Source organism: Salvelinus alpinus, chromosome 19 (assembly GCF_045679555.1).
Source record: "Salvelinus alpinus chromosome 19, SLU_Salpinus.1, whole genome shotgun sequence".
Taxonomy (NCBI): Eukaryota; Metazoa; Chordata; class Actinopteri; order Salmoniformes; family Salmonidae; genus Salvelinus; species Salvelinus alpinus.
Window position 1 is genome coordinate 29080461 of NC_092104.1, and position 13739 is coordinate 29094199.

A 13739-nucleotide genomic window follows, 5' to 3' on the forward strand; every position below is an offset into this window, starting at 1 on the left:
GGTAGGCTGTTCTCACTGTTTGTTTTGTGGGTGATTGTCTTCCGTGTCAGTGTTTGTACCACACGGGACTGTATCGTTTGTTCTAGTCTGTACCTGTTCATGCGTTCTTCGTGTTTATGTAAGTTCATATGTTCAGGTCGGTCTACGTCGTTTTTTGTTTTGTAATTTCTCAAGTGTGTTACGTGTTCGTTTTGGTCCGATCCCTACACCTCCTCTTCAGACGAAGAGGAGGAAATCAGACGTTACAGAATCACCCACCCACCAAGGACCAAGCGGCGTGGGAGAAAGCAGCAGCAGCGATCGCAGGATTCCTGGACATGGGAGGAAATACTGGACGGTAAAGGTCCATGGGCACAACCTGGAGAATATCGCCGCCCTCGTGAAGAGCTGGAGGCAGCTAAAGCCGAGAGGCGGCGGTATGAGGAGGCAGCACGGAAACAGGAGCAAAATCTGGACTACACTACGTGGGAGGAGATCGACAGGTGGGTGATCGACACGGCAGACACCGTGTTATGCGGTAGAGCGCACGGTGTCTCCTGTACGTGTGCATAGCCCGGTGCGGGTTATTCCACCTCCCCGCACTGGCAGGGCTAGATTGAGTATTGAGCCAGGTGCCATGAAGCCGGCTCAACGCGTCTGGTCTCCAGTGCGTCTCCTCGGGCCGGCATACATGGCACCAGCCTTACGCATGGTGTCCCCGGTTCGCCTACACAGCCCAGTGCGGGTTATTCCACCTCCCCGCACTGGTCGGGCTACAGGGAGCATACAACCAGGTAAGGTTGGGCAGGCTCAGTGCTCAAGGGAGCCAGTACGCCTGCATGGTCCGGTATATCCGGCGCCACCTCCCCGCCCCAGCCCAGTACCACCAGTGCTTACACCACGCACCAGGCTTCCTGTGCGTCTCCAGAGCCCTGTTCCTCCTCCACGCACTAGCCCTATGGTGCGTGTCTTCAGCCCGGTACCACCAGTTCCGGCACCACGCACCAAGCCTCCTGTGCGTCTCCAGAGCCCTGTTCCTCCTCCACGCACTAGCCCTGTGGTGCGTGTCTCCAGCCCAGTACCTCCAGTTCCGGTACCACGCACCAAGCCTCCTGTGCGCCTCCAGAGTCCTGTGCGTCCTGTTGTTGCTCCCCGCACTAGCCTTAAGGTGCGTGTCCTTAGCCCGGTACCTCCAGTTCCGGCACCACGCACCAGGCCTACAGTGCACCTCAGCCGGCCAGAGTCTGCCGTCTGCCCAGCGGCGCCTGAACTGCCCGTCTGCCCAACGCCGTCTGAGCTGTCCGTCTGCCAAGCGCCGCCTGCGCTGCCCGTCTGTCCTGAGCCTTCAAAGCCGCCCGTCTGTCCTGAGCCTTCAAAGCCGCCCGTCTGTCCTGACGCCCGTCTGTCCTGAGCCTTCAAAGCCGCCCGTCTGTCCTGAGCCTTCAAAGCCGCCCATCTGTCCTGAGCCTTCAAAGCCGCCCGTCTGTCCTGAGCCTTCAGAGCCGTCCGTCAGTCAGCAGCCGCTAGAGCCGTCCGCCAGACAGGAGCCGCTAGAGCCGTCCGCCAGACAGGAGCCGCTAGAGCCGTGTCCGCCAGACAGGAGCCCCTAGAGCCGTCCTCCAGACAGGAGCCGCTAGAGCCGTCCGCCAGACAGGAGCCGCTAGAGCCGTCCGCCAGACAGGAGCCGCTAGAGCTGTCCGCCAGACAGGAGCAGCCAGAGCCTTCCGCCAGACAGGAGCAGCCAGAGCCTTCCGCCAGACAGGAGCAGCCAGAGCCCTTCAGTCATGAGCTGCCCTCCAGTCATGAGCTGCCCTCCAGTCATGAGCTGCCTTCCAGTCATGAGCTGCCTTCCAGTCATGAGCTGCCCTCCAGTCATGAGCTGCCCTCCAGTCATGAGCTGCCCTCCAGTCATGAGCTGCCCTCCAGTCATGAGCTGCCCTCCAGTCCGGAGCTGCCACTAGTCCGGAGCGACCATTCAGTCCAGAGCTGCCTCTCTGTCCGGAGCTGCTCTTCAGTCCGGAGTTGCCCCTCTGTCCTGAGCTACCTCTCTGTCCTGAGCTACCTCTCTGTCCTGAGCTACCTCTCTGTCCTGAGCTACCTCTCTGTCCTGAGCTACCTCTCTGTCCTGAGTTATCTCCTCTATCTAGGGGGGACCTTTGTTAAGGTTCCTAGACCAGGGTCGGGGGCGAGGATCGCCACTCAAAGGACGCTAAGGAGGGGGACAAAGACAATGGTGGAGTGGTGTCCTCGTCCTGCGCCGGAGCCGCCACCGCGGATAGATGCCCACCCAGACCCTCCCCTTGATTTTTAGGTGGTGCGCCCGGAGTTCGCACCTTGAGGGGGGGGTTCTGTCACGTTCCTGACCTGTTTTCCGTTGTTTTTTGTATTTGTTTAGTATGGTCAGGGCGTGAGCTGGGTGGGTAGTCTATGTTATGTGTTTCTATGTTGGGTTCAATGTGTTGCCTGATATGGTTCTCAATTAGGGGCAGGTGTTTGACGTTTCCTCTGATTGAGAACCATATTAAGGTAGGCTGTTCTCACTGTTTTTTTTGGGTGATTGTCTTCCGTGTCAGTGTTTGTACCACACGGGACTGTATCGTTTGTTCTAGTCTGTACCTGTTCGTGCGTTCTTTGTGTTTATGTAAGTTCATATGTTCAGGTCGGTCTACGTCGTTTTTTGTTTTGTAATTTCTCAAGTGTGTTACGTGTTCAGACGAAGAGGAGGAAATCAGACGTTACAGGAACTAGGATTTCTGGCACTGCATTCTGATGGAAGATCATCAAAGGTAAGGGAATATTTATGATGTAATTTTGTATTTCTGTTGACTCCAACATGGCGGAGAAATGTTGTGTATTTCTGAGCGCCGTCTCAGATTATTGCATGGTATGCTTTTTCAGTAAAGTTTAAAAAAAATCTGCCACAGCGGTTGCATTAAGAACAAGTGTATCTTTAATTATATGTAAAACATGTATCTTTCATCAAAGTTTATGATGAGTATTTCTGTTATTTGAGGTGGCTCTCTGTAATTACTCTGGATATTTTGGAGGCCTTTCTGAACATGGCGCCAATGTAAACCGAGATTTGTGGATATAAATATGCACATTATGTATTGTGTAACATGATGTCCCATGAGTGTCATCTGATGAAGATTATCAAAGGTTAGTGATTAATTTTATCTCTATTTCTGCTTTTGTGACTCTATCTTTGGCTGGGAAAAATGGCTGTGTGTTTTTTGGATTTGGTGGAGATCTAACATAAATATATGTTGTGTTTTCGCTGTAAAACATTCAAAAAATCGGACACGATGGGTAGATTAACAAGACGTTTATCTTTCATTTGCTGTATTGGACTTGTTAATGTGTGAAAGTTACATATTTCAAAAAAATATTTTTGAATTTCGCGCGCTGCCTTTTCAGCGGAATGTTGTGGGTGTTCCGCTAGCGGAACCCCTGGGCTAGAAAGGTTAAAAGTCATATTGAAACATTCTGTGTGAGTTCTTAGGAAGTTATTTAAAAACCTCCAAATAACCTATTATTTCTGTTCTCAGAGCATTAATAAAACCTGACAAGAAAACTTTAATGGAACCAGAGTTCAACGTTCTCAGAACCTCCCTGCAACCTAAAACTAAACGTTCACAGAACAGGCAAAATTTTCACTTCTCTTCTCAGAACGTTTAAAAAAACGTTCCGTTTTACCGGTCAGGAAACATTTGGCTTCGTTCCCACAACCAATGTTAAACCAAAAACATATATTCCCACATCTTCCAAGAAACCAAATGTGCTAGCTGGGTCACCTATCTCACCTTTAATGAGGCACATGTTTGAAACTCCTACACAGCACATTACCTTATGAGTCATTCTCTCATGTAAGCCTGGAAACCAGTGTGTGTGTGTGTGTGTGTGTGTGTGTGTGTGTGTGTGTGTGTGTGTGTGTGTGTGTGTGTGTGTGTGTGTGTGTGTGTGTGTGTGTGTGTGTGTGTGTGTGTGTGTGTGTGTGTGTGTGTGTGTGTGTGTGTGTGTGTGTGTGTGTGTGGTTGAACTGGAGGCGAAGTAGTTATCTCTTGAGAACATTCTACCTTTATTTTCTCTTCCCCAAGAAGCATTTGTGGTTGTGCCTTCTACCAGTGGATTAAACACTGAAGACTTTGTTTGATTTATGTAATGAAAAATGTCATTTACATACATCGTCATTTCACCATAACAGTTGACTGAAAGGAGCAGTGGAAGTAAAATGAGTGGGCTCAATCATTTATTTTTTTACTCTCTAACTGTATTAGACTCCTGTGACTAGGTGCGGAGGTGTGTGCATATCTCTACTTTACGTCACGCAGAAGACTTTTATTGTCACGTTCGTCGTATGAATCGGACCAAGGCGCAGCGTTGTATGCGTACATTCTATTTATTTAAAGAATGAACACTGAACACTGAACAAACTAACAAAACAACAAAACGAACCGTGAAGCTAATATGAATAGTGCAGACAGGCAACTAAACATAGAACAAGAACCCACAAACACCAAAGGGGAAAGGGCTACCTAAATATGATCCCCAATCCGAGACAACGATAAACAGCTGCCTCTGATTGGGAACCATATCAGGCCACCATAAACATACAAATGCCTAGACCTACAAAATCCTAGACATACAAAAACCCTAGACAATACAAAACCTCTAGGCAATACAAAAACTAGCATAATCCACCCTAGTCACACGCTGACCTAACCAAAATATAAAGAAAACAGAGATATCTCAGGTCAGGGCGTGACATTTACATGAAAATACTTTTTCCACAATGGAAATGACCACTTAAAGATAGCACTGGCTTCAGAGATTTTTCAATTGCTTATCTGCAAAACATCACCGTGTTAGTAATGGAATGATACTTCAGGAGTGGCCATAACTAATCCATATGCAGATTTAGCTTTTAAATTATTTAACATTTGTCATTTAACAATATGCATTTTTCCCTCCTGTGTTGAAGGGCATTCATTATCTTACAAATACATTGAGGAATGTAGAATAGACGGAGAATGTTGTGTGTGTGTGTGTGTGTGTGTGTGTGTGTGTGTGTGTGTGTGTGTGTGTGTGTGTGTGTGTGTGTGTGTGTGTGTGTGTGTGTGTGTGAAAAACCATGTGGGTGATGATATCACTATAGCAACCCATCTATGACCAGAACAGTTGCCCAAGTACATAAGTTACTGTACACTTGTTGGATGGTGAGATCCTGAAAGAGGGAGCCTCATACTCCCACATGTTGTGGAAAATTCGATCCAAAGATTAAGGCAGAGACCATTTAATGATATAATAGAATAATCGTTAATACAAGCAGCTGCAGGGGAGATCCATCTCTGATTTCACAGGGACAAACTCTAGGAAGAAATGGTTACATGTCCCTTATATATTGGGAGGTAATAATACAATCATGTTGTTACACAACAGTTCTTTCAGTAGAATCAACAGTTCCGGAACACAATGGCCTTGTGTTAGGGAGCAGCCTTCCCTGGAGTCTGTGAAAGGCATAATATCACAGTCTAACACAGAAGTTACAACAGCTCACCCCAAATTCTGCTACCACACACACACATATAGAATGCATTGCCAAATGTTCACAGGAGTAACTCATTTAGAAACTTGCTAACACACTAGAAAATGCAGTGGTAGAGTGGGATAGCTTTGTGGTTATCTAATAGCCCATGTCATGTTGTAATGTATCTGTTCATTTACTTAATTTCTGATTTAAAGGACCCTCTTGAACAGCTGTTGATGGAACACCTGGGATTCCCTTGCATGATGAGCACACGATGGCCACTTGACCTGAACCAAATATCTCTTTGCACAGTTTCGACCATTATCTGTGGCAACCAACTGAGAGTCAGACAGAGCAGTAAAAGTTCTCTGCCTCATTTTAATAGCAATTATTCACACCTTTGGCTATCTATAGGTCCACAATGACTAATTGAAGACTTTCTGCTGTAATAAGCGCCGACCTCTTAATCAAGGAATATTTGCTCTCAATGCAGGACAGCACAGTCTGTAGGTGTGTTCAAGCAGATCAAATCTGTGATGCACTGTGTGTGAAGTATGACTGAGTAACTGAACTACAAATAATAATGAGTATTTATTTATTATGCAAGGTGATTTGTAGATCAGTCAGTCTTGACCTGGCTGCAATGTTGAACAAGCTCCAGTGTCTACCAAATTTGTCTGATTGTTGTGGCATATCAATATGGATGAGCAACCTGGTAGCTTCCAGCCAGAGGCAAAGGCAGAGACATGGATTGCCTGTCATGCTAAATCAAATGTTTAGCATGACTGGCAAGTGCCTTCAGAAAGTAATCTCACCTCTTGACTTTTTCCACAAAAATAGTGTTACAGCCTGAATGTATAATGGATTAAATTGAGATGCTTTGTCACTGGCCTAAACACAAGACCCCATAATGTCAAAGTGGATTTTTTTTTTAACAAATTAATAAAAAAAATTAAGCTGAAATGTCTTGAGTCAATAAGTATTAAACTCCTTACTTATGGCAAACCTAAATAAGTTCAGGAGTAAAAATGTGCTTAACAAGTCACATAATTGGTTGCATGGACTCACTCTCTTTGCAATAATAGTGTTTAATATGATTTTTGAATGACTACCTCATCTTTGTACCCCACACATACAATTATCTGTACGGTCCATCAGCCGAGCTGTGAATTTCAAACACAGATTCAACCACAAAGACCAGGGAGGTTTTCCAATGCCTCGCGAAGAAGGGCACTTATTGGTAGATGGGTAAAAAAAAGAAAAAGACAGTGAATATCCATTTGAGCATGGTGAAGTTATTAATTACACTTTGGATGGTGTATCAATACACCCAGTCACTACAAAGATACAGGCGTCCTTCCTAATTCAGTTGCCGGAGAAGAAGGAAACCTCATTGATTTCACCATGAAGCCAATGGTGACTTTAAAACAGTTACAGAATTTAATGGCTGGGATAGAAGAAAACTGAGGATGGATCAACATTGTAGTTACTCCACAATACTAACCTAAATGACAGAGTGAAAAGAAGGAAGCCTGTACAAAATAAAAATATTCCAAAACATGCATCCTGTTTGCAACAAGGCAATAAAATAATACCGCAAATTTAGCAAAGCCATTAACTTTTTGTCCTGAATACAAAGTGTTATGTTTGGAGCAAATACAATACAATACAACACATTACTGAGTACCATTCTACATATTTTCAAGCATAGCGGTGGCTGCATCATGTTATGGGTATGCTTGTATTTGTTAAGGACTGGGGAGTTTTTCAGGGTAAAAAATAAACTGAATCGAGCTAAGCACAGGAAAAATCCTAGATGAAAACCTGGTTCAGTCTGCTTTCCACCAGACAATGGGAAATTAATTCACTTTTCAGCAGGACAATAACCTAAAACACGAGGTCAAATCTACACTGTAGTTGCTTACCAAGAAGACAGTGAATGTTCCTGAGTGGACAGGTTACAGTTACAGATCTATGGCAAGATATGAAAATGGTTGTTTAGCCAATTTGACAATGCTTGAAGAATTTTTAAATTAATAATGTGCAAATGCTGCACATTCCAGGTGTGGAAAGCTCTTGGAGACTTATCCAGAAATACTCACAGCTGTAATTGCTGCCAAAGGTGCTTCTACAAAATATTGAGTGTGTGAATAGTTATGTGAATACTTATGTAAATTAGATATTTCTGTATTATATTTTCTATATATTTGCACAAATTTCTAAAAACATGTTTTCAATTTGTCATTATTGGGTATTGTGTGTAGATGGGTGAGGAAAAAATATATTTAATTCATCTTGAATTCAGGCTGTAACACAACAAAATGTTGAATAAGTCAAGGGGTATGAATACTTTCTGAAGGCACTGTACAAGGGCCAGGGTCAGATTTACTGAGCATTTGTGTGTGTGTGTACAGCTTGCACGTATGTATACAGTGCTAGCACCTGTTATTTACCAGAGGTAGTAAAACCTATAGGAGTTTTATAACAACATGTTAAAGTGTATAAAGTCTTAAAATTGAAGACAGTTTCATGGTTCTAGCTTTGTGTTGTGTATTTTATTCCCTTCTGAAAATGGCAGGTGCAAACGCTCTGGAAATCAATCTCCTCTGTTTTTATGCTTCAGCCCAGCTTCCTCCCTGTGTCTGCCTGTTTCCTTTCCCTATCTCTCTGCCTGTATGTTATACACATGAGAATCTACACACCTACTGCAGCCATCCACCCATCACACTGTACTCACCAGCCTGTCAGTGTCCGCCCTCCCTCCTGTCTATTTGTCTGTCTGGTCGACTTTCTTTTTGTCTCCTTTCTGCCCAACATTACCAACCCACACTGCACTGACAGCCCACTCTCTTCTGTTACTCACTCTCTCTAGTGGTGAAGTAGCTGCTCTTAGGTTGTCTGGCATGCTTGTTAGATTGGAACACCCCTTTGGCCTAGTGTTCTGAGTAGGCCTATTGTCTGCATGTGGCTAAGGTCATCTGAAGTGCAAATAGAAGTGAAAATGTGCAAATATGGAGGAAGCAAGGGATGAAACTGAAGACAGTGTACATTGACATCATGTTGCAGTTCTCCACAGTTCTAACACACTGCTGCTAAAATAATGAAAAGATTGGATGGAGATCTGACTGTTAGGCAAGACAATTTCATCATGCAGTAACAATAATGTGTTATTACAAGTCCCAGGAACACTGATTTGTTTGAGAATAGCCTTGAATGGTCCCCTGACAGACTCTGGAGTCCCCCGGAGGTCAGGGCCCCCAGATAGCATATACTGTAAACACGTCATACACCATGTTTTTATTGGGGATTTTCAAACAAATCATTTTCTGTATTTTACAAAGGTTTTATTGAACTATTTTTAGAGGCAAAAATATGTACATGTACTGTATGTTTTGAGAATCGGTTGTCAACTCTCTCATTGATGGCTAACCCCCTTAAGATATTTTTTTTTGTCAGTATTCAGAAAAAATCTTGTAATTACTGTTACACAACATATGCCTAAACAATTTCGGTATTTGCTGTTCTAGACCTAAGGGATAATGTTTGCTTTTTAAATGTTGTTTTATGTTCTAAATATAGAAAAACATGCTAAAATGCTAACGAAATAAGAAAAATAAGTTTGGAGATTTGTATTACATGTTTGAATAATATAATGTTAGAATTAAACAATCAAGGCCTTTAAACACTTGGATAATAATTCTAAAAATTAAATCCCTTTTGGTGTCTGATGGAGCTGATATAAATACTTTAGTTGTATATATTATGAAAAATAATAATAATTGGAGGTTGTTACTTTACATCAGGGGTCTACAACCTTTTCAAGCACGAGAGCTACTTTTAACAAATGAAACATGTTGTGAGCAATTTTTTTTTTTATTGCTTTCAAATAGGCCCGTTCTTCTCTTCTCATCCCTGCAACTCTTCTCCGGGTCCTTAGTGTACAAGAGAAAGAAGTGAAGTGCACGTTTCTGTCAGTATACCTGGTGAAATAATGGTTAATAAACAACTCTAAGAGGGGCCCTATGAAATCTCAGATTTTCTCCACAAATTATATTTGACATGTTTCCCAAATTATGTTTACACAGTTTAATGTATCTGGTTTTAGATTGTATTTGTTTTTCACTCTCAAAAGTACAATTGTTCATAGAGAAAAAACACAATTGGATGTTGTGAGTCCATGTCAATGCTTAAATCACATCAGGCCATTATTGTTACGTCTGGAAGAAAACTAACACATTTATATTTTTTGTGTAATTCCACTTTAACAGTTGTCTGAGTGGGGAGGGTAAACCTGAAAACGAGCTGTTATTGGCACTGGCAGAGAGGTTTGGAACTCTATTTCTTAATGGTCTATTAACTATTTTACCGCTTGGTGATGTCACCAGGCAGGCCAAAATTCCAACCTACCAAAACGGGCAGAAATTTCAGGCGATCTGTTCAAACAAACAGACCGCCTATTATGCTAAAAGGGCATTATCATAATTTTTACAGTATTATTCCAACCTCATAGTGTGCAATTATCCTTCAAGCCAGGTGTGTGTGCCAACGATTTACACTGATGATGGCCTGAGGCTGAAACGTTTGTTTTGTTTTCACCTTTTGGGGCATTGTGATGTTTTAATTAACATCTCACTATTCCAGCACAATTTCAACCAACATTTCAACATCATCAAATCACCTATGCTTAGTGTAATACGGTGACAAATAAAAGATACCAAAACAATTGTGTCCAATTTACCTAAGCTAAATTTGATATGGCTGTCCATGGTTCTGATTTGTGTCTGTGTGTGCGTGCGTTCATGCAAGTAGAACAAACATGTTGACACCCTACTGGTAGAGAAATGCCAATGACATCATCCTGTCGACAAAACGGTCTATCACTCCGTCATACAGTGCACGTTTAAAAAAAAATGTGTCCTAGGCTACCTGGCTAAAATGCTTGCTCGCTAGCCTAACTTCCTTTCATGGGCAACGTGAGCTAGTTAACATTAGCCTTCTACATATAGCTATGTATTGAACTTCCATCCTTTCAGCCACACCTGTTGCTGACAGGTGTTTAAAATCGATCACACAACCATGCAATCTCCATAGACAAGCAGTAGAATGGCCTTACGGAAGAGCTCAGTGACTTTCAACGTGGCACCGTCATAGGATACCCCCTTATCAACAAGTCAGTTCATCAAATTTCTGCCCTGCTAGAGCTACGCCAGTCAACTGTAAGTGCTGTTACTGTGAAGTGGAAACGTCTAGGAGCAACAACGGCTCAGCCGTGAAGTGGTAGGCCACACAAGCTCTCAGAATGGAACAACCGAGTGCTGAAGCGCGTAGAGCGTAAAAATCGTCTGTCCTCGGTTGCAACTCACTACCGAGTTCCAAACGGCCTCTGGAAGCAACCAGCAAAATAACTGTTCGTCGGGAGCTTCATGAAATGGGTTTCAATGGCCAAGAATCTGCACACAAGCTTAAGATCACCATGCGCAATCCCAAGCATCGGCTGGAGTGGTGTTGTCACGTTCTGACCTTAGTTCCTTTTTTATGTTTTTATTTTAGTTGGTCAGGGCGTGAGTTGGGGTGGGCATTCTATGTTGTTTTTCTATGTTTTGTTCTGTTGTTATATTTCTATGTGTTTGGCCTAGTATGGTTCTCAATCAGAGGCAGGTGTCAGTCGTTGTCTCTGATTGGGAGCCATATTTAGGTAGCCTGTTTTCTATTGTGTTTTGTGGGTGGTTGTTTCCTGTGTCAGTGTTTGCACCATACGGGACTGTTTCGGTTGTTTGTTTGTACTTTTGTTATTTTGTTCAGTGTTCTGTTGATTTATTAAATATTTAATTATGGACACTTACCACGCTGCACATTGGTCCGATCCTTGCTACTCATCCTCAGACGAAGAGGAAATCCGTTACAGGTGTAAAGCCGCCATTGGACTCTGGAGCAGTGAAAACGTGTTCTGGAGTGATGAATCACGCTTCACCATCTGGCAGTCCGACGGCCAAATCTGGGTTTGGCGGATGCCAGGAGAACGCTACCTGCCCCAATGCATAGTGCCAACTGTAAAGTTTGGTGGAGGAGGAATAATGGTCTGGGGCTGTTTTTCATGGTTCGGGCTAGGTTACCCTTAGTTCCAGTGAAGTAAAATATTTTTACAATTTTTATTTATATATTTTTTTACCACGTTTTCTCCCCAATTTCGTTGTATCCAATTGGTAGTTACAGTCTTGTCTCATCGCTGCAACTCACATACGGACTCAGGAGAGGGGAAGGTCGAGAGCCCTGTGTCCTCCGAAACACAACCCATCCAAACCACACTGCTTCTTGACACAATGCCCACTTAACCCGGAAGCCAGCCGCACCAATGTGTTGGAGGAAACACCATGCACCTGGCTACCGTGTCAGCGTGCACTGCGCCCAGCCCGCCACAGGAGTCGCTAGTGCGCAATGGGACAAGGACATCCCTGCTGGCCAAACCCTCCCCTAACCCGGATGACGCTGGGCCAATTGTGTGCTGCCCCATGGGTCTCCCGGTCGCGGCCGGCTGCGACAGAGTCTTGACTCGAACCCAGAATCTCTAGTGGCACAGCTATCACTAGAGACTAAGTTACCACTGCGCCACTAAGTGAAATCTTAACGACCACAGCATACAATAACATTCTAGATGATTCTGTGCTTCCAACTTTGTGGCAACAGTTTGGGGAAGGCTTTTTCCTGTTTCCTCATGACAATGCCCCTGTGCACAAAGCAAGGTCCATACAGAAATGGCTTGTTGAATAACTTCACTGGCCTGCACAGAGCTCTGACCTCAACGCCATTGAACACCTTTGGGATGAATTGGAATGTCAACTGCGAGAAAGGCCTTATCGGCCAACATCAGTGCCCAACCTCACTAATGCTCTTGTGGCTGAATGGAAGCAAGTCCCCGCAGCAATGTTCCAACATCTAGAAGAAAGCCTTCCCAGAAGAGTGGAGGCTGTTATATCAGCAAAGGGGGGATCAACTCCATTTTAATGCCCATGATTTTGGAATGAGATGTTGGACGAGCAGGTGTCCACATCCACTACATGACCAAAAGTATGCCCCAACAATAGGAGCAAAGTTGACAAACAAAATTACTTTTCTTGAGAGGGTAAAAATGTCTTATTTTCAAATCGCATATCTCCTAAACCCTAGCTAAACTTTGTCACTTCGACACTGACGTTCACTACATGACGTTCTTCCAGGCAGCAGACATTTGATTTCCCGAGTCCTACCATGCCAAAGGGGTCTACATGGGCAGCTTCCAGTGCAAGCCCTCCATGTCGCTTCCCCAGGACATGGAGGAATTTGTCCAGAGCTCCAGGGACCATGGGGTCATCATTATATCCCTAGGCACCTTGTTTGGACAGTTTCCTGAGGACATCCCTGAGGACATCACCACTGCATTCGCCCAACTGCCTCAGAAGGTCATCTGGAGGCACGCTGGGAAGAGATCCACCTCCATGTGCAAGAACACCTTACTGGTGGACTGGCTCTCACAGAACGACCTCCTGGGGCACCAACGGAGTCCAGGAGGCCATCTACCAAGGTGTCCCCATAGTCAGCCTGCCGTTGATCTTCGACCAGCCTGACCTCAACAGGATGAGGGCTAAGGGAGTGGCTAAGATAGTGGATATCGCCACCTTAGACAGAGATGTCTTCCTGGAGGCAGTGAAGGCTGAGCTCTATGTGTCGTCCTACAGGTAGAATATGCAAAGGCTGTCCAGGCTGCACATGGACCAAACCATTAAGCCACTGGACTTTGCCATGTTCTGGATCAAGTTTGTGATATGGAACAAAGGAGCAGCTTATCTAAGGAGAGTCCTACAAGATATCCTGATTCACCTACCACTCTTTTGATGTCATAGCCACGCTGCTAGCAGTTATGTTGCTCATAACGCTGGTTAGCATTTTAGCTGTAAGGTTTTTATGGTGTAAGGTGCTTTGTAGGAGGAAAGTAAAACATGAATGATACAGATGTGTTTTGAGGCTTTAATTCGGGATATCAATATATTATAAAATTATCAATACATCTAATATTATCAAATATTAAAAATATTATTTGCTGGCAGTCTTTCTAAAACCTTTCTTTCTGCCAAATCCATAAGAATGCTCCAATAATTTATGCTAGTATTTAAAATTATACAGCTTTGGCAATATATATGCATTTCATTTTTAAGGTGTCAAAATGTTATCCTCACTCATTAAGTACAGCTTGAGCAGT

The 13739-nt window shown here is 43.9% G+C and overlaps 1 pseudogene; it reads left to right on the top strand.

The window, feature by feature from the left end:
* Positions 1 to 13487, top strand: part of LOC139545841 (UDP-glucuronosyltransferase 2A1 pseudogene) — a 35087-nt pseudogene extending 21600 nt beyond the window's left edge.
* Positions 13488 to 13739: the final 252 nt, after the last annotated feature.